Raw genomic sequence first — 22,473 nt, 5'->3', positions numbered from 1 at the left:
CCATGGACCAGAGCACGCCAGGCACGCCTATCCTTCACTGCCTCCCGCAGTTTGGCCAAACTCATGCCAGTCGCTTCGAGAACACTGTCCAACCATCTCATCCTCTGTCGTCCCCTTCTCTTTGTGCCCTCCATCTTTCCCAACATCAGGGGCTTTTCTAGCGAGTCTTCTCTTCTCATGAGGTGGCCAAATTCATAAAAATTCATAGAACTTCAATAAATAAATACTCTTCACTGTTTTTATTTATATTTCTGTTTAATTAACTCTGTCAAAATCCTCAAGCTGGAACCATAAGTGGTATGGGGGCTGTAGCATAACCTGCAAGATTCCTCTGACGAAAATAGGGATGTCCTATTTAATAATAATAATAATAATAATAATAATAATAATAATAATAATATCATCCCATCTGACTGGGTTGCCCCAGTCACTCTGAGCAGCTTACAACATATATATAAAAACATAATGAAACATTAAACATTAAAAAAACTTCGCTATGCAGGGCTGCCTTCAGATGTCTTCTAAAGGTTGCAATTTACTTATCTCATTGGTTTGGGGGTCGCATAACTCCATACCCTCCAACATTTCTCCAATGAAAATAGTTATGTTCTAAGGCAAGGCAGGCATGGCCAAACTTGGCCCTCCAGCTGTTTTGGGACTACAACTCCCATCATCCCTGACCACTGGTCCTGTTAGCTAGGGATGATGGGAATTGTAGTCCCAAAACATCTGGAGGGCCAAGTTTGGCCATGCCTGTTCTAAGGAAAAACAGGGCATTCCAAGATCAAATCAGAAACTGGGACATTTTATGTAAGTCCAGGACTGTCCCTGGAAAATAGAGATACTTGGAGGGTGTGATGTTGTTGGACCCTACAAGTCAGAATGTTTACCCTCCAGTCCATTCAAATTTGGGGTTGTCACTGTAGAGACATGTCCCCTTCCCCTATTCTGGTCTCCCCATCTAAGCAAAGGGGGCTTTATATATACTGGTAGGTGATGGCTAGTCCCAGACTCCTTCATAAAGATGTCCATTTGCTGAACAATTAACAGTGAGCTGCAAACAACTGCATCCTGCTCACAAATGTAGCTGCATATTTTTGAAATATGTGTTTGAGGTATTCACAGCATGCCTGTTCTGCACCTTACCTAAACACATGAAGTGTCTCTTCCCTGCCAAAGGCCTAGTCATTTCCATTGGAGCTTTCACAATTGAGAGCTGTCAGGTATGCAGATGGCCCCGTGATTAGAGAAGGTCAGTGGGGATTCCAGGCTCACTTGCAACACTGCAGAGCATTCTGGGTTTCACCTCTGTCATCACCATTATGTGAACCAAGACTAATGCTGCAGAATGCTCAATAACATTGCGAAGCAACTTGAATTAGGAGTTAGTTTCTTGTTGTGTCAAATGTCTTTGGTTTAGTCCTGGTCATCATACCTATGCCGGAATAAAGTATTCATACTAAGTAGTTACTGAGACACTCAGCAGAGTTGCTAAATGCAAATTTGAACATAAGCAGTATATGAGGAAATGATATTCTACTTTGCTTTTCCAGACCCTATCTGCTTAAAGTCTATTTGTACTTCCAAAGCAGAGTTTCTTGCATGAGAAAGAACATAATTGTGGGGCTCTGAGTTTATTTGATCTCAGGTAGCCCCTTTTCTAGTGTTTATTGTAATAGCACTAATCATGATGAACTCACTTGGCATTAATGAGACTGTCATCTCTGCTTGTATAAGAACATTCTCTGTAGTTAATCATTAATTAACTGGGCTATTATATTAAAGTGTTGCCAGACATGGTATGTAGAAATGGTTTACGTTATAATCTCCTAGCGTTGAAACCATGTAAGATCTTTTCAGCATGATTTCAGCACCGGGAAAATATATATATATTGCAACCTAGAAAGCAAAGGGCCCAGGACCAATTCACAACTGCGGCAAAAAATCTCAACCACTTAGCCCTTTCTAAGATACACAAATACTGTGTCATGTCGTTGGGAGTAGGTGGGATTGTATGTTTCGTTGGAATGTGAAAGAATATAAATAGGAAATTATGGAATAATTAATCTGAGAGGAAATTGCTTAACACTTGTCACCCCGACCTCAAACTAATAAACTCCTGGGAATTAGAGATTGATTGAAAGCTCCCTTTAATCTATCCCAGCTTGGGTGAGAACTGGGACAATATCTCTTCTCCCTGCAAATATACATCTGATCTTGATATCCTTCAGAATTTAGCCAAAGCCACTTTGGGCTTTTAGCATTCTGCCTGTCCTCTTCCTGGTTCGACACGGAAAGAAAACAAAGTTTTCCATCTGTATTCTTGCATGATTTCCCAGGCTGAAAACCTAAGGATGCAACTAGATAAGATAGCAAGAGATCTAAATAAGTTTAAAAGTGAATACAGGGGCCCTCAAATCAGATCCAAGCTACAGCCCTGGGAGAGTCAGATATTAATCTCTTTCCCCTGCTCCATTTCCCAGAGCAAAATTTCTCCTGCCCAAGGGAAAAAGCAACAAGTACCCATAGGAGCCAGTATTTCTGATAAAAAATTTCCTGGTTTGCCAAAGCAAATGAGCATTAAAAATAAAATAAAATAGAGGTAGTTAGAGAAGATTGCTTCAAGGTTAGATCTCTTTTGAAAATTTACAAACAGCCAGTCCACCAGGGTTGTTTGTTGAAAAGATGCACCTTTGGGGAGGTTGCATGTGTTTTTGGAATACGTCATTGGTTTGGGCTATTGCTCCATATAAAATCAATTGTGTCTCCTAGCACAGTGCAGACATGAAATGGGTAAAATCAGAAATGTAAAATAAAAAAGAAAATGCTAATGTGTTTGTCATTAAATCTTCTCAGAGCTATTATTCATCCTTGACTCTATCCTTTGTTATATTTTCGTTTTATGGATGTGAGCCAGAGAAAATAGACTTGCTGGAAATATGGGAGGGAGAACCAACAGAGCCCAAATGCTCTTGTTCTATGATGGATGAGCTATAGCTAGATGGAAGCCTTCTCTTCTCTTACTGAACACAATGTTGTTAAAGATAGTTTTATCAGAATGCCCACGGTATGAAAGGCCTAAGTTCCTCTTATGGACAATACTCCTGGACTCTGGCGTTGACTTGGGCCCCAGATTGTGAGTGCCCAGCGGCACACAAGTGACATGACATCATGACATCACTTGCGTCATTACGTGTATGTGACATGTCGTGCACGCTGCTTGCCCTCTGCCCTCTGTCACCTGCTGCCTTGCCTCTGCTGGCTCTCTGGCACCATGGCAGTGGCGACTGGGGCGGGGCCTCTGCCTCTGCTGCAGTGCCTCTGCCTCTGCCTCTGCCTCTGCTGCAGTGCCTCTATTGGGGCCTACTGTGGCCACAGGTGTGATTGGGCCCCCAGAGGCCCCCCACCAGAGTTGGTGCCTATGCTCCTGGGCATCCCAAGTGACTCCACTTTGTACACGCCAAGGTTGAGGTTGTCTTCCTCCCCTGCAATACAACCTCCCTCATCCATCCTCTGGATCAAGGTGTGATTCGCTGCTTCAAGGCTGCATACCTGAAACTCACCTTCTCCTGGCTTATCAACACAATGGATGCTGATCCAGTTCTTGACCTGATGGCATGCTGGACATCTTTCAGCATTGCCCATTGCACCACCGACATCAAACAGGCAATGGATGCAATCAATCATGGCTGAAACAGTGAGTGTATGCTGGCGGAACATGTAAGAAGGAATGTGTGCTTGATTTCATGGGATTTCCAAGCATTGTGCTGAGGTGGAGGACATTGTGCATTTTTAAAATTATCATTTTACAAATTTCTGAGGGTCTTCTTCTTCTTCTTCTTCTTCTTCTTCTTCTTCTTCTTCTTCTTCTTCTTCCAGTTTTCTTGGTGTTTGTGTGTTCTGGCTTTCCGCAATTTTGCTTATATGCATGATGGCCAGGAACATCACCCCTGCAGAAGTTGCAAGTTACCTGTGTACGGAGATCAACTGCAATGAAAGAAGCCTGCTTCCCCCCCCCCCCCAGCCACGAATAACAGAATGTCGGCACATGGCTGCAGCACGAATTACTAAAACAGATACTAATCAGCCTCCAGAGTTTAGGTTTTGCTGGTAGACATTTCCTTTGACAAATGGAAAGGTCCAGAAGGAGTATTTCACCTTCACCTTGAACTCTTTATGTTTTACTTTCAACTCCTTCCCAATTAGTAATCAGTTAGAGTTGCAGAGTTCCAGATCAAGATAATTCACCTTGCATAAAATACATCAAGATTTCTTGCTTGCTTGCTCTCTCTCTCTCTTTTTTAAAAAAAACACCACTATGTTATAGATTCCCCTGGCCTCTGTGCACACTTTTCTAATATTTTTCGTATGGGAAAGGGGCCTGTTTCACAGTCTAGAGTGAGGAAAAGGAAGAGGTACTTCACTGCTTTTATGAAAGAGCGTGGATCACTTGGGAGGTTCAGTTTCATGAATGTAGCTGAAACTTACTAGTAGTAATTGGGAGTGCAGTACATGATCAGGAATAATGAATAGTGAGGGTTGTTTTCTGCACCCTGCTTAGTGCAGAAAAACATATTATTTTGTCAAACAAGTATTTCCAAAATTATTCTGGTGTATGTAACAAATTAAAGAGCCTGGTGTTTTTTGCAGGCGTATTCTGCAACATGCTGTTGACACGTGTTGCATTTACAGTATACTGGGCTGTCCACACATAATTCCACTTTGCTAGTTGTTCTGCAATGCTTCTTCAACATTACCACATTATTGCACTCTGGGGGGGGCACTCTTGCACTGCAGGTGCTGACATTTAAAGCCCTAAACGGCCTCGGCCCAGGATACCTGAAGGAGCATCTCCACCCCCATCGCTTAGCTCGGATACTGAGGTCCTCCTCTGAGGGTCTTCTGCTGGTTCCCTCACTGTGAGAAGCAAAGTTACAGGGAAAAAGGCAAAGGGCCTTCTCGGTAGTGGCACCCACCATGTGGATGTCAAGCAGATAAAGAACCATACAACTTTTAGAAGACATCTGAAGGCAGCCCTGTATTGGGAAGTTTTTAATGTTTGATGCTTTTTAATGTTTTAGATATTTTCTAAGCCTCCCAGAGAGGCAGGGGAAACCCAGCCAGATGGACAGGGTATAAATAATAAAATTATTGTTATTGTTATTATTATTATTATTTGTTGTTGTTTAGTTGTTTAGTCGTGTCTGACTCTTCGTGACCCAAGGCCCAGAGCACGCCAGGCACTCCTGTCTTCCACTGCCTCCCGCAGTTTGGTCAGACTCATGTTGGTAGCTTCAAGAACACTGCCCAACCACCTCGTCCTCTGTTGTCCCCTTCTCCTTGTGCCCTCCATCTTTCCCAACATCAGGGTCTTTTCCAGGGAGTCTTCTCTTCTCATGAGGTGGCCAAAGTATTGGAGCCTCAACTTCAGGATCTGTCCTTCCAGTGAGCACTCAGGGCTGATTTCCTTAAGGATGGATAGGTTTGATCTTCTTGCAGTCCATGGGACTCTCAAGAGTCTCCTCCAGCACCATAATTCAAAAGCATCAATTCTTCGGCGCTCAGCCTTATTTATGGTCCAGCTCTCACTTCCATAAATCACTCCTGGGAAAACCATAGCTTTAACTATCTGGACCTTTGTCGGCAAGGTGATGTCTCTGCTTTTTGAGATGCTGTCTAGGTTTGTCATCGCTTTTCTCCCAAGAAGCAGGCGTCTTTTAATTTCGTGACTGCTGTCACCAGAACAACAAAGAAGGGATAAAAAGTTGCTTGATTTTAGCAGGAAGTTTACAGGCATTCACTGATGGGAAGCAAAGACGAACATCTACCTCAAAGCTTTTGCAGGCACAAACGGTGTTTTAAGGTGTGGTTGTGTATAACGGCCCATCATGAGCAGAAATCACCAGGAGGGGTTGATAAAGAGAATGCCTGGAGAGGGCCGTGGGAAGACATTTGACAATGAGTAGGCCTGCCAAATTTAACAAGTGTCATGCTCAACAGCCAATTGTCGGCACAGGTGCATAATGGCCATGGCAGGTGAAGGGGGGCCACAAGAATGATACAGGAGGCTGGTATTGGGTCGAATTAGGTAAAAATCTAGGTCATAAGTGGGAGATCACATGGCGAGTGCATCTTCATTTTTTAGAAATCCTGGGCAAGTGAGAAGCAGATGGGTGGTATCTGCTAAGGATGGGCTACTGTAGGAGTGGGATTGTGGCATCTTTCATTTATTCTTCTCCAGGGAAGCCTGAAGAGGGTGATGGTCCACCCCTCTTCCCTGTTTAGGATGCTTGTGGATAGGAACTCTTAGAGTAGGGGTTAGCAAACTTTTTTTGCAGGGGGCTGGTCCACGGTCCCTCAGACCTTGTGGGGGACCAGACTATATTTTGGAGGGGAAAAAATTGAACTAATTCCTATGCCCGACAAATAGCCCAGAGGCGCATTTTAAATAAAAGCACATATTCTACTCATGTAAAAACACCAGGCAGGCCCCACAAATAACCCAGAGATGCATTTTAAATAAAAGCACACATTCTACTCATGTAAAAACACCAGGCTGGCCCCACAAATAACCCAGAGATGCATTTTAAATAAAAGGACAAATTCCGTCCACGGGCCAGATTTAGAAGCCGATTGTCCAGATCCAAGCCTTAGTTTGCCTACCCATGTCTTAGAGGTTGATACAGTCAGAGGAGAACTCCTAAGCCTCTGGTTGAAATAATGCCTGAAGTGGGCACTTCCACTTCATAGAAAGTATTACTGGGCAAGGAAACCAAACCCTGAGTGACAACCGGAATGCCTGGAGTCTCTTGCCCTTGTGGTGTGTGCAACAGTATTGTGTAGGGTTGACACACGTCTGGAATACTGCAGGCATAAGCAGTGTGTGGAAGGAAATCACAGAAATGTCTGAATTTAATTAAAAATAGCTTTAAAAAAACCTCAACAACTTTTTTGTGTCCTGATTTTCACTTCTTGAAATACGGCAACCCTAGTATTGTGGCCAAGATGCTGTGAAATTTCTCACCTACCATATTTGATCTGCGACGGCACTCTCGTGCATTCAAGCCATAATCGTATGCCATCAGTGCTCTTTCGAGAACAGAGCCATAGAATAACAATAGAGTACAAGGATAGAAAGGATTCCCATATCTGTTTGAGCTTCCTTTCCTGAAGCATGACAGCTCAGATGAAATATATTCTAGCCTATCAAGGCTTTGAAAAGGCAACAGGAGCACAACACACTTCCAAGAAAGGATTATACAATAAGTACTGCTTCTATTTTTAGGTTTGATGTAGGAAGGACATGTCATCCTTCTGTGGATAAATCTCCACGTCATCCGTCTGAAAAGTTAGGCAATTGGCTCCCTCTTTCTTTGAGATAATAAATATTTGAGAAATGTCAGACTATCTTTCTTCCTTAAACATTTTGCTCGCAATCGCTCCAGTATTCTGCAATTTGAAAGCTGATTGCTTCCAAAAAATACGACATTTTGGATATTATATTGGATGCATTTAAAAAAAAAAAAGTTCAAATGTGAGATGCGTGCCGCAGCATATAATTGTCTAAGAAAATTTACAACAATGTTCAGTTGAACACTTCCAACTTCAGGTTATCCTGTTCTTTGGACTAATGTGTGTCTTGTGAATCCTCATTTTCTATATTGTATACGGGTCACAGAATTGTAGGGTTGGAAGGGACACCAAGGGTAATCTAGTCCAACCTCTGCACTCTGCAATGCAGAAATCACAGCTAATACAACAACAACAACAACAACAACAACAACAACAACAACAACAACAACAACAACAACATATTTATACCCTGCCCATCTGGCTGGGTTTCCCCAGCCACTCTGGGTAGCTCGCAACAGAGAACTGTTCTCTTTCTCAAGCTCTGGGAGGAAGTCCTTTCATTGCCTACAGACAGACACCCAATCTTAAACAACTCCTCACCCACAATAATACAACAACAGGACTCAACATGGACACTGGTACCAGAGCCTGCAATAAACCCAGATGCCAACTTTGCTGCCACATAAACCCGGATAACATCATTAGTGGCCCCAACAACATCAAACATACCATCTCAGGACTATTTAATTGCTCATCTTCTAACATTGTGTATGCAATCAAATGCCAACAGTGCTCTTCAGCTCTCTATCTATATTGGACAAACAGGCCAAACCCTACACCAAAGGATAAATAGACATAAATCTGATATCAGGAATCACAAGACAGAGAAACCAGTAGGAGAACACTTCAGTCTCCCAGGACATTCTATACAAGATCTCAAACTAGCTGTCTTAATACAAAGGAATCTCAGAAATAGACTGGAAAGAGAAGTTGCTGAATTGCAACTCATTACCAAACTCAAAACCAGGGAGAGACCTGGTCTGAACAAAGACATTGGATTCTTATCTCATTATACATGACAAAGCTATCTTTAGCCATCTCACCCCTTGCTTTTTCCTTTAGGACAAATTGCAGTCGTTAACAGTCATCAACAGGTTTTCCACAACCATCAGCCAATCACCCATTCCCACCACCCTTCTGAGTAATACCCCTCCTCACTCTCTCAATATATATAAGGGTCTGGTGACTTCTATTTCAGTGTATCTGGTAGAAGTGTGCATGCACTCGAAAGCTCATACCAAGAACAAACTTAGTTGGTCTCTAAGGTGCTACTGGAAGGATTTTGTTTTGTTTTGTTTTGTCTATGGCAGACCAACACGGCTACCTACCTGTAACTAGCACCATCTGTGGACAAGAGAGAGATTATCAGCAGGGCCAGGGAAACTCCAAAATATAATATAAAAGGAGTGGACCCCAAAATCCAATGTGAGGCCTGTGGATTAGACATGCACAGTGGTCAGGGAATGTTTACAGGTTTCTTTGAGTAGGTGGACAACTGGAAAGCTAGAGGGAATGGGATGGAATAGAGTATCTTTCAAGCTGTGGCTAGCTGGCTAAGACTGAAGAAGAGAAGAATCTCACATGACAATGTTACGTTGCAGGTCCAACTTCACCTCTCTCAATGGCAAAACAGGGAGCTTCTGGCTGAGACACAGCATTACAGAGCATAACACAAACATGAACAACAAACAGTGGCATCTAGTGTCAAAAGTCAGCATTGCTCCACTAAGGCTCTGTTTAATGCTTTCTCTTCAAACCAGACCTATTACAGAAGCACCACGGACAGGGTCTTTTCCGCAGTGGCACCGTGGCTATGGAATCCCACCACCGGAGAAGTTTGGCAAGGCCTCTCTCTCCCACTTTGAAAGCCCCCGTCCCAGGAAAACCTTTCATGATTAGTTTTCTTATCTGTATATGCCAATTGACTTTTTATTAATAACTATTCATGTGAACAAGCTGGAACGCATGTGTGTGTTTGTGTATGTGTGGACCTTTTTTTAAAAATAAAATAAAAAGACTATTCAAATGTTTAGTGGAGTATGTTTAGGGAAGCTTTTAATGTGTGATATTTTAATGTATTTGATTTTTGTTGGAAGCCGCCCAGAGTGGCTGGGGAAATCCAGCCGGATGGGCGGGGTACAAATAATAAATATTATTATTATTATTGTATTTTTTATCCACTTGAATATTCAGAGTTTCTCATGGAATACAGACAAAAGAAAGAAGCTTGCTTGTTCTTCAGTATTTAAACAAAGCATAGCACAAATTCAAATTATCCAGCAGAATGAACGTCTCATTCTAAAGCCAACCTTTTCAACCTGCAGGGCTTGTCCTGTTTTGTTCCAAACACATTCTTCGTTAGAAATGCTAGAATTGTGGTTGTATGAGAAACTTTTGAAAATGGTTTTCTTCCTTTCCCTCAAAGAATTCTGGGCACTGTAGCTTACCCCTCGCAGAGTTACAATTCACAGCAAAATAAAATAAAAAAAATCCTTCGAGTAGCACCTTAGAGGTCTGTATACTTAAAGCTATGGTTTTCCCAGTAGTAATGTACGGAAGTGAGAGCTGGACCATCAAGAAGGCTGATCGCCGAAGAATTGATGCTTTTGAATTATGGTGCTGGAGGAGACTCTTGAGAGTCCCATGGACTGCAAGAAGATCAAACCTATCCATTCTTAAAGAAATCAGCCCTGAGTGCTCACTAGAAGGACAAATCCTGAAGCTGATGCTCCAATACTTTGGCCACCTCATGAGAAGAGAAGACTCCCTGGAAAAGACCCTGATGTTGGGAAAGATGGAGGGCACAAGGAGAAGGGGACAACAGAGGACGAGATGGTTGGACAGTGTTCTCGAAGCTACTAACATGAGTTTGGCCAAACTGCGGGAGGCAGTGAAGGATAGTCGTGCCTGGCGTGCTCTGGTCCATGGGGTCACGAAGAGTCGGACACGACTGAACGACTGAACAACAGCACCTTAGAGATCAACTAAGTTTGTTTTTGGTATGAGCTTTCGTGTGCATGCACACTTCTTCAGATCAATTCACAGCAACTTAGCAAACTACAGTGCCCAGAATTCTTTGAGGAAAATAATGTGCTTTAAAAGGTCTAGTGTATACACAGCCTTTGGACTCAAACTCATGGGGAATTTCTAGCAAGAAAGAAGGCAAAGATTTGATTCATGATCAAAACAAAACCCCGAGCCTCCCACTTCACAGTATCTTCATTTGCTTTGCGCAAAGTAGACTTTGGCTCAGCAAACGTTCTCACCTGAAAATTACCAAGATGGAAGAACTCTAAGCTAATTTCCCCTTGTTAGTTTTTTTTGGCTGCATTTCTCATAACCAAAATAAGTTCATCAACTAAAGTAGACTTTTCCTTTTCCTTTCTTTTTTTGTGTGTGCTGGCTGTATCCAGTTAATTTACATTCAGGATTTTGAGGTTACATGTTTGGATTTGAAAAGTGAACATTAAAAAAAAAAAATCTTAAAAGTAGACCTTTAAAAAAAAACTTATTAATGCAATGTTTTGCAGAGAATGAATTCTAGGAAACCTCGTTTTTGTGAGGTTACATTACAGCTATAAAAGATATTCAGACATGATGCCTAGACCATCAAGTCAGCTTTTTGGATAAAAGAAGAAAACAATTTTACGGACAATTTCCATTTACATTGGAAAGGATGAAGACAATAGCTGTACAGCTTTGTTCATTATTATTTCAATATCCTCGTGTTCTCCTTCCAATGATGGGAAGAATTTGGGCTGAGAAGAAGCACTGCTGATTGTGATTGAAGGAGACAAGTGACCAATATATTGCATTTGACCTTTGACCATTCTTGCCCAACTTTTTATTATGGCTGATCACACTTCCCCTCTCATTTTCAGTGGTAGTTAAGGAAAAAAGAAAACCACACCAACGAATTAAACAGAATGAAAATACCTAGGTCTTGAAGTATTTTGGAGCTGGTTGGACAATGGCACCTGTACATTCCACCGGTTTCACTCTTGTGTTAAATCAAAATGGGGGGAAAGGTTTGCATAAGATTGACATTGTATTTCCTTTGTTCTGCTGTATTCAGGTACCAGTTGCTTAAGTACTATACACTGTGCTTAAACACTGGAGCTTTTCCAGCCTCGTGCCTTCTCATCTGCTGTCTCCATCGATAGGGAACCCTTGCCATAGAATTCCTTCCAAATTGATAGGGACAGAACATCAAATGCATTTTAGCTCCACGCTGCTAAATGCACTGTGACTTCTAGCAGAGCTTGATTCTGCTGCGAAAGTCCACAATCCTCTTTCTTGGGCAGCAGAGTGTTTTTTTGTTTTTTTTCCTGAGAGCACATTGGTATTTTCTTAGGTCATAGAATGGGAAAACATTCAAAAGCAACAGAACTGTTAATCTGCTAATTGCTGGCTTGTTAAGTGATATTCCATTTCTGAGATGTTTTAGCCATAGCCCTGATTAATGACTGTTTTAAGCAATCTTTTTAAACGTCCATTAAAAAAATAATTGTGTGAAGCACCTTTAAAAACTTCTCTAGAAGTTTCTCATACAACCGCAATTCCAGAACATAACAGAACAAGGCTTGGAGGCTGAAAAGGTTGGTTTTACAAAGAGAATATTATTCTGCTGGATACTGTAGCTGGGGAACTCAGTTGTTTGAGAATTTGTGCTATCAGGGACTTTGCAATTGAGTCTCTATTTATAGAATGCTTGTGTCCTCCTTGTGTGAGCCAGTGTGGTGTAGTGGTTAAGAGCGGTAAACTCGTAATCCGGTGAACCAGGTTTGTGTCTCCACTCCTCCACGTGCTAGTCACACTTCTCAGCCTCACTCACCTCACAGTTTGTTGTTGGGGAGGAAGGGAAAGGAGAATGTTAGCCGCTTTGAGACTCCTTCGGGTAGTGATAAAGTGGGATATCAAATCCAATCTCTTTTTGCCTCCCCTTCACAGGTGGGCAACCTGTGGCCTCATTTCTTAATTACAGCAGCTAAAAGACTAAGAAATGATTTTTTTTTTTTAGTGTTGCAGGTATTTTATTATGATGCTATGGACACTTTTTCACATTGCATTTAATTATTTTATGGGTTGTTGATTTTGGGTTCTAAATATCGGGGGTGGGGGAAATGTTGCATTTTAACGTTAACGTCGTTCTTCGTCACCATGCAAATACTGCAGATAATGACATATATCCTAATGATTGTATAGATCCTTTGCCAGCTCTTTTTGCTGGAGGGGCCATTTTTTTAATAAAGATTTTTTATTTTGTAATATAACAATACAAAAATACAAAAACTAACACAACACACTACAAATAACAACAAAAAAGAAAAACAACATCAATACAAATATATCATAAATTCACTTACATCCTCTTTTACATTGTCTTGGTGACTTCCTCACACCCTCTCCTTCTACGCACACTGTATCACACCTGTAGTAATTCCCTATCCTCATATTAAAACATATGTTTCTAAACTTATTCTTCTATTTCTATACAATTCCAAACTGTAGTCTAATTCTTCTACCTGCTCTTTTCTTAAATCTTTATTTTTGCATGAATTCTTAAATATTCAGGAGGGGCCATTAAACACTCTCCTCGCTAACAGGATTCATTCCTGAATCCTGACCTGGATAGAATCACGATTCCACTTCAGAATTCACCGCCCTGCAGATCCCTTTATGAACCAGTCTGAGGGCTGCAGAACTGCCTCTGTACCCCTAATATAGATATTTAAACTTTTAAACATAGGTTATCTGCCACCCACAGCTCGTGCGTGGGGCTCCTTCCCTGCGTGTGCTTTGGATGCAAATATAGCTGGTCCCCCTGGGAGTGATGGGAATGTGATGGACACGTGCCACTCTTGGGGGGGGTGATATGCAAAATACTGGGGCAGAGCTGAGGAAGAAATGGACACCAAAGAAAATGAAATGGCACCTCAGAAGCTGCTTCAGAGAGAGCAAAGGATGACCCTCTGTTGCTTCTCTCAAACGCTCCTCCTCTGCCCCTTAAAAAAAGGAATAGTTGGTAGTAAAGGAGGTGTGTGTTCATAGAATCATAGAGGTAGAAGGGACCCTGGAGGTCATCCAGTCCAACCCCCTGCAATGCAGGAATATGCAGCTGGGATTGAACCTGCAACCTTTTCAGCACCATGCTTTAACCAACGGAGCTACCCATTGTTGGGGTGTGTGCATAGAGAGAGAAATGGGGAAAGTACGCAAAGATGTAGAGCAGAATCCCCTCCCTCCTTCTCTCTCTTACACACACACACACACACACACATTACCGTCTACTCTCTGCCCTGCTCTTAGATCTCTTTCTTTCTCTTTCAGAATCACCACTCACACCCTAAACCACTGAGCCTCTTGGGCTTGCTGATCAGAAGGTTGGCAGTTTGAATCCCCACAATGGGGTGAGCTCCCACTGCTTTGCCCCAGCTCCTGACAACCTAGCAATTCAAAAGCACACCAGTGCAAGTAGGTAAATAGGTACCACTGCGGCGGGAAGGTAAACGGTGTTTCCATGCGCTCTGGTTTATGTCACGGTGTCCCATTGCCCCAGAAGTGTTTTAGTCATGTTGGCCACATGACCTGGAAAGCTGTCTGTGGACAAACGCCGGCTCCCTCAGCCTGAAAGCGAGATGAGCGCCGCAACCCCATAGTCACCTTTGACTGGACTTAACCATCCAGCGGTCCTTTACCTTTTGCCTTTCTACACTGCTGCAGACTCCACCCACCTTGGGTTATAGCTCCACCCACCACTAGCTCTACCCACCACCAGCTCCCAAGTGACTTTGGGATTCTCCACACAGGTGTTTAGTGTGTGTTTGCAGCTGCTTGCTGTGGCGGAATAATGCCTGCTGATGATTCAGGTTCATCATGGGTTAACCTATCACTCCCATGTTAGGTAGGTGTTCCCTGGGAGACGGAGCTAGTTGGCATTCTAAAAGGAGGGGGAACAACCGTTGAAAGTCAGTTGGGGGTTTGGCAGTTGGGGGTGGAGGATTAGAGAGAGAAAATGGGAGGTTAGGCTTTGGGGAATGGGAGGAAAGGTCATTACCATTGCTAAAGGGATGCAGGAAATATTATAACAAAGCTGAATTACATGAGTAGAAGATTTGTACCAGTAATAACCCGAGACATCCATGTTTTCAAGTTACCTAATAAAGTTAAATGTGCTTAAACGTTCGCTGACTGTGGCAGTGGATCAGTACCTTAAGAGGTGTGACTAAGAGGAGAGAACAAAGCTTTCCTGAGGAAGAGGAAACTGTTTGCTTATTCTCCTGTCATACAGAGGGCTGGACAGTGAAGCCAAAGGGGCCACATAGTTGCCTAAAGGGGAGGCAAACTGCAGTAGTTGGGAACCCTGGTAGGGAGATCCCATAGTTGGCAAGAGGTTTTCAAACGTAGAGCCCGGAGGTAGCCCAGAGACAACTCCCATATGAACACTGAAGGATTGTCAGTGAAACTAGTTGTCAGTGAAACTTAGGGAGAGTCACTGTTAGGGAAGTATTGAAAGGGGAGGGAATAGGATCCCTCACACTTGCATTCCCATTAAATCTGCATAGTCCATATAACGTGACCTGCAAACAACACCAGCTTTGATGCTATGCCCCTGTAAATTCGAATTTACACAATGTGGGGATAATCTAATAAACTGGATAAATTGGGCTCGCAGGACTCCTGTAATTGTGCAGGTCAAGGTAGCAAGCCCTGCTACGGTTGATGGCTGTTGATGACATCTCAGCAGTCTCAATAGAAGTTTTATATATTCAATGCACATTTTATGAATTTTGCACGTAATTTCCCTTAAGACTCTAAGGTGGAATTGAAACCAACTACATAAAACATAGGTCCAATATCCATTTAGAATCATGAAATGCCATCATCTAAAGGTAACTAAACCTTATAGTGTTTTCTCTCTCATCTTCTCGTCATTCAGGGAAAGTGGAAAGAGTGTGACAAAATTATATATATATATATATATATATATATATATATATATATATATATATATATTGCTAACCATCATTTTGGTGGTTGCCTTCATTTTAAGTAAGGAAACACCCTTGAGCTCTGAAAATAGCTATTTATAAGGGAACAATCATATGGGCCAGATCCTTATATTGTAGTGGGATGGATCAGGAATATCTTCCTTGGTATTCATGATAACTAGATTTGAGCTATTTTCCCGACTCCATCATTCTAATAAACATTCTTTTTCAATAGCTGTTTTTCTCTCTACATCCCTGTCGCCATTCTATGGTCAGCTGATGTTTAATGTTCATTACTTCCCTTTGCCCCTCTAATTACTCATTTTAACTAGCTACTGCCTTTTTTTTTTTAATTGCAATTCCCAGTCCTAGTTATATTTTAAAAGCTCTCTTTTCAGCTTATTGCATACACTATATACAAGGATTTTACGTCCCTGTGTGACCACACCAGCCTCTGCTGCCACCCCCCAACCACCACCCCCCCGGCTTGTTTATATTTAACCAGAATGAATTTCAGTTATGATCTCTCCATCTGGCTTTTAAGTAGCTCCCACTCCGCCCCCCCCCACAACCCCGCAAGTAGATTTCTTTTACGTTGTAGAATTCTGGTCCAAATTCCTCGGGGCATTCGACATTCCTTTCTCAGTCAGCTTTCCTAAGGCAAAGCCTTTGTGTGTGTTCACTTCCACAAGTTCTACCCCTTTTATGAACCTTTCAAAAAAAATAAAATCAAATGTTATAATTAGAATGTTGTGAGCTCAGCAGTTTCATTTCTCAGGAGTTCCTGCAAACATTTGCTTTGGTTTCAGGCCACGGTGGGGGTCACATCCCCAGCATTTTATTTTCGTTTGTTAAAGCTTTGATTTTTCTGATTTGAAGTTATTAAAAAAAAAAAAAGTCTCTGGGGTGAAATCCTGTAGAAAGAGCAGATTTTCAACACGTTCCGTTCTCAGCATGGCCAAATGGACTGTGCAAAGCGACTCAGTAGGTCACTTAGGATACCCACATGTTTATGGAGCGAGGATGAGACCCCCCCCCCAAGTACCTGCAAGGATGCTGAGAGACACAACTGTTGCCTTGCGTGGTGCAGCTGAATGAGGCTGCAAAACATTTAATATATGTATTCATTGGTATACAGTGGTACCTCAGGTTACATATGCTTCAGGTTACAGACTCCGCTAACCCAGAAATAACGCTTCAGGTTAAGAACTTTGCTTCAGGATAAGAACAGAAATCGTGCTCTGGCAGTGCAGCGGCAGCGGGAGGCCCCATTAGCTAGAGTGGTGCTTCAGGTTAAGAACAGTTTCAGGTTAAGGACGGACCTCCGGAACGAATTAAGTTCTTAACCCGAGGCACCACTGTATTGCGTTTTTACCCCGCCCTTCCCCAAGGAGCCCAGGGCGACATGCATAGAATTCCAGCATAATAACAGAATAAAACGTTTATAACACTCGTATTAAATCTGCAATAAAACAACAAAACCGGTACATTCCAGTAAGCAGAAGTAATATAACAGTGGCCTCGGCCACCTCTTTCCAAAGGCTCAGATAAACAAGTTTTTAGCTGTACGTGGGAAAAAAAACTGAGAGCAGGGGGGGGGGTGTCAAAAGGTTTGTATGAGTGATAAAATAGGAAGTAGCGCCTTCTTTGCAGGCTTACATCTCAACTGGTTCCGACTTAGTTTTGGGATGCAAATATTCCTACTTTGGTCATTTCAATTGTTGTTGTTGTTCAGTCGTTCAGTCGTGTCCGACTCTTCGTGACCCCATGGACCAGAGCACGCCAGGCACACCTATCCTTCACTGCCTCTCGTAGTGTGGCCAAACTCATGTTAATAGCTTCGAGAACACTGTCCAACCATCTCATCCTCTGTCGTCCCCTTTTCCTTGTGCCCTCCATCTTTCCCAACATCAGGGTCTTTTCTAGGGAGTCTTCTCTTCTCATGAGGTGGCCAAAGTACTGGAGCCTCAACTTCAGGATCTGTCCTTCTAGTGAGCACTCAGGGCTGATTTCTTTGAGAATGGATAGGTTTGATCTTCTTGCATTTCAATTACTATATAATAAAATAAAGGTACCTATCAAATTCAGAATACAACTCGAGCTCACCCCAAGATAAGTAGACTAAAGTTAGCAATATCCTAGTGCTTCGTGCCTGCTGCAGAGAGATTTTGTATTAGGCACCAATTTCGCCAGCTTCAGTCTCAAGTCTCCTCGTTTAGTGATATCCAGGTGATTTATCTTCTTCAGTAGCAAATCATTTCCAGCACTAAAGCCACATTCAGCTAAACGTGAAGATGGGGCAGCATCTAATCATGGTGAGGCGGCAAAGGGGGGTGCAGTTCTTTCCATTAATATTTCTCCAGTGCTCTGCTGCTGCTGCTGCTGCTGCTGCTGCTTTGCTGGCTGCCTGCACTTCCTGGTCTGGAAATGCCATCACCTCTTCCCCCAGGGCTTTAACGGAAGTGCAAGAAGCTGGTGAAACCAGGGCATCGCGTCCTTTTTTAGCGCCCAGGGTTTCTGTGCATACCGGGCAGGGGCCAAGAGAACCCACCATGCCAGCCTTTGCCACCAATGCTGCCAGCTGCACATAGTGTGGAGGCAAAATAAAATAAAAAATTCCTTCCAGTAGCACCTTAGAGACCAACTGAGTTTGTTCTTGGTATGAGCTTTCGTTTGCATGCACACTTCTTCAGACACACGGAAGCTCATACCAAGAACAAACTTAGTTGGTCTCTAAGGTGCTACTGGAAGGAATTTTTTATTTTGTTTTGTTTTGACTATGGCAGACCAACACGGCTACCTACCTGTAACTGATAGTGTGGAGGGTTCATGGAGCTCGCACGCCAACTCAGCACTGGCCACTGAGGCCAAGCAGGGCTGTGCTGTACCTCAGCCTGCCTATGCAGGGAGGATTCTGCCGCTAGCGGGCAAATCTCCCCCAACACTGGCCAGGCTATTCAATGGTGGAGGAAGACGCTCTGGCGCCTGGGGCGGTGTGCCCAGGGGCGGGGCGCACTGGCCATAGGGCCAGGGTACGCCACGGGGTCTCCAGAGTCTGCCTGCCTCCTCCCATTCAGCTGCCCTACAGCTGGAGGGGGGCAGTGGGTGGACCATTTGGGCAGCACGGACCCTGCGCGCATTCAAGCCACCGCGTCTCTCCCAAGAGAGATGCATGGCTCGGCACACTGCAGGCCTCACGGTTGAGTGCCGCCCGGCATTTTGTCACCTCCCTCAGTGGTGACACTCAGGGCAGAGCGCCCCTACCACACCCCCTGTTATGAAAACTTCCCGCGGGGGCAGGCTGAGAAACTGACCCCCAAGGCGGACGAAGCCTCCGTGCCCTCTGGCTTCAGGAGTCCAGGGGCACGTCTGTAATATGCGGTTGTTCCCAGCTTGAAAACAACACACACAAGCCTTTTAGGCTAAAGCTACTTTATTGTAGATAAAGAGCAGAGAATATATCTCTGCGTAGCCAGCTCAGATATTCAGAGCTGTCTGTAATTGCGTCCTGCATCTCCGATGCAAAACAGAAAGTAAAGAGTACAACAGTAAATTACAATGACATCACATGTGTGAGAAGATTAGTGGGACCGGTGGTTCTCCCACAGGGTGAAACATGACCCTTAAGTCTTGTGACCTTGCTGCTACAGCGTTCGCAGCTCGGCATGTTATAATATCACAACACCCCCTTCCTCTGCCTCTGGGCTCTGGGGTTCGGAGACCCCTGGCAGCAAGCAGGACAGGATGGGGACCCCTGCATGGGGGCACCTGGCTTTTGCCCCCTAAAATTTTTGCGCCTAGGGCTCTGGCCCCATTGCTGCTCCACGCTCTGGCCCTGGATGAACCCAGCTACCATACACCTGAGATTGGTGTGCTGGCTGATTTTGTTTCTAAGGGATGATCCTCCTTTTCCTTAACAAATAACCAAACAAACAAACAACCTCATGGGGACAACCAATAAACTTCTGCCAGGAGAACAGTAGATAACTTCCCTAGGGACAAGGTGATGCTGTGGTCTAAACCACTGAGCCTCTTGGGCTTGCCGATCAGAAGGTTGGCAGTTCTAATCCCCACAACGGGGTGAGTTCCCATTGCTCTGTCACAGTTCCTGCCCACCTAGCAGTTTGAAAGTATGCCAGTGCAAGTAGATAAATAGGTATCACAGTGGTGGGAAGGTAAACGGCATTTCCGTGCACTGCTCTGGTTCACCAGAAGCGTCTTAGTCATGCTGGCCACATGACCCGGAAAGCTGTCTGTGGACAAACGCCAGCTCCCTTGGCCTGAAAGCGAGACAAGCGCCACAACCCCATAGTCGCCTTTGTCTGGACTTAACCGTCCAGGGGTCCTTTAACTTTTCTTTTTTTAACTTAGATAACTTCGCCACTTCCCCTCACTCATAGGAAAGCCCAGCTGAGGATGTCACGAGGCTTTCACGCATCTGAGAAATCTGCAGGATGCAGACCACTGGAGAAACGATTTGTATAATAAAAGGCAGGGCACTGGCATAATCCCTCAGTCACCTTGAACGTAATGTACACACAGAAGAGAAACACATCCCACCATAAGAATTTCCCCAAAATGTTCTATCTCTGGTTGTTAATTGATGAGAAAATGTGGAGGAGGGTTGATGCAGAAGAAATGCTCAGCCTGGCGTTAGCATGTGCACATATATGTGTGTGTAACACGAAGCAGAGGGGACGCAGGTGGCGCTGTGGGTTAAACTACTGAGCCTAAGGCTTGCCGATCAGAACGTTGGCGGTTCGAATTCCCGTGACGGGGTGAGCTCCCGTTACTCGGTCCCAGCTCCTGCCCACCTAGCAGTCCGAAAGCACGTCAAAGTGCAAGTAGATAAATAGGTATCACTCCAGCGGGAAGGTAAACGGTGTTTCCGTGTGCTGCTCTGGTTCGCCAGAAGCAGCTTTGTCATGCTGGCCACATGACCCGGAAGCTGTACGCCGGCTCCCTCGGCCATTAACATGAGTTGAGCGCCGCAACCCCAGAGTCGGACACGACTGGACCTAATTGTCAGGGGTCGCTTAACCTTTACCTAACATGAAGCAGCCTTCAGAGAATAATGCCTCTGAAGGAGACAGGCAGCCATCATTACAAATAGCCCATGATGCATCTAACCTCCACAAAGTTATCTGTCTTTAAATGCCATCTAAGCCAGCCATTGCCACATCTTGTGGCAGCGAATTCTATCCATTATTTGTGTGTTTTTATAAAGACTGCATTGAGCCCCATAGCCCTTTGCCCTTTTTGTGTGTATAGTTACAGTCCATGAGTCCGGAGTTCTGGTCACTCAGTTCTAGTGCCTTGGTTGCCAAGCCATACCCCCTTGTTAGCACAAAGTTATGTTTTTAATTGTTTACACATGAGTTACATTTTCCCTATTTTAAACCTACACTGCTAGTTCTGAAGGATCAAGCGGTTCCCTTAGACAGCTGCACATTCTACAAGAATCAAATGAAGAAAGCTGGTGCATTAACCACTCAATTACATATTTCAACCTATTTTTGAGATTTTTCAGAAATTATGCAGTGGAACCGCCAACAATTGGAGACTTCGGTTCCAGACACATGGGGGCTGTTGCCTGTTAGAGGTTCCAAATTGTGAAATGAATAGTCCTGAACCTAATAATTCCAGACAGTTTGGATTTCCATATTCCTTGACATTTCCCCCCTCTTCCAGAATCTGGAGGTTAGACATGTGCATGTTTAAATGTGAAAAGGAAAGGAATTTGCACTGGGGGGAAAAAACCCAGCATCAAAACAAGTCTCTTAGTTCAAGGAACGCACAACTGATTCAAAGGTGCTTTTAAAAATAGTTTTTTAAAAGTTGCCCGTGTCTTTGCAACAGCGATAATGTGGCCTCTCTCTGTTGGAAGACCGTAACAATGAAATAACTGAATAATATTAGGCTTTAAAAACTTCTTCCAAAAGCCACCACTTTAAAGGCTGTTGTTTTGCTGATTTGCACAGAGAACACCAATCTAATATTAAAAGAGAGGTGCTACTTAATTTATCTGACGTCTTTAGCATATTGCCATTGTGAACAATTCACCTCTCTCCCCCCCAACCACAGCTGTCGGAGTAGTTTAGCTTCACAACTGTTTTGCATTGATCGCTAGTTATATAGACAGTCATTGCCCACTGGAGGGCAATGTAGCACTGCTCATATGACCCCCACCTGCTCTCGAGAATGACCTTTCTTTGGATTCTCCATCTGAACTCTTTTAAGAGTTTACATTTCCATGTTCCTGTTAGATCTCTCATGGGCAGCTTTAAGGAGAAGCCAGTTCTGCAGCGCTTTCTCGACTATTACATCGTCTATTTATATTATGTGTGCTTTTGTAGCCCATGATGTCATAGTACAAGATCTCAGCCATGTGCATCACATGTGCAAGGCCGAGTGCAGCTGGGCTTTGCGGGTTTGGCTGATGTAATGTCAAGAAATTTCATATTCTATTTAAAATGGCACCTGTAAAAATAATCTACAATTTTGTAACTTAAATACTGTAATACTTAATTAGGCAAACTGACAGGAAGTATCCCAGTGGCTTTGGAAAATAACTCCCTCCCCCCCACCCGGGACATTGACCTTTCTTTGGTACATTTGTATCACAAAACCACGATTGCACACGTTCCATACATAATGTTCTGCAGGCCCTCCAAATGCCCCCATTTCCCAGGGACATTCATAGATTTACAGAAGCTGTCCCAGTTTCTGATTTGATCCCAGGATGTCCTGCTTTTCCTTAAGACTTCCCTGTTTTACACGAGGAAATCAAGAAGATGCTAAAATTATCAATAATTAAAAGACCAGAAGCATACCTGTTGGGTCTTTTAAATCAGGAAACACCACAGAGAAATAAAAAAATTATTTCTGTACGCAAGTACAGCGGCAAGAATGATAATAGCTAAGAATTGGAAATCACAGAAGACCCCATCAAAGGAAGATTGGAGTAATAAATTAAATGAATATTTCACTTTGGCTAAATTAACAGCGGCAATACGAAATCAGTCCAACCAAAAGTTAAGAAATGAATGGAAATGTTATGAAGATTATT

This window comes from Lacerta agilis, chromosome 3 (genome assembly GCF_009819535.1).
Source record: "Lacerta agilis isolate rLacAgi1 chromosome 3, rLacAgi1.pri, whole genome shotgun sequence".
NCBI lineage: Eukaryota > Metazoa > Chordata > Lepidosauria > Squamata > Lacertidae > Lacerta > Lacerta agilis.
Note: the sequence above shows the minus strand (reverse complement) of the source record.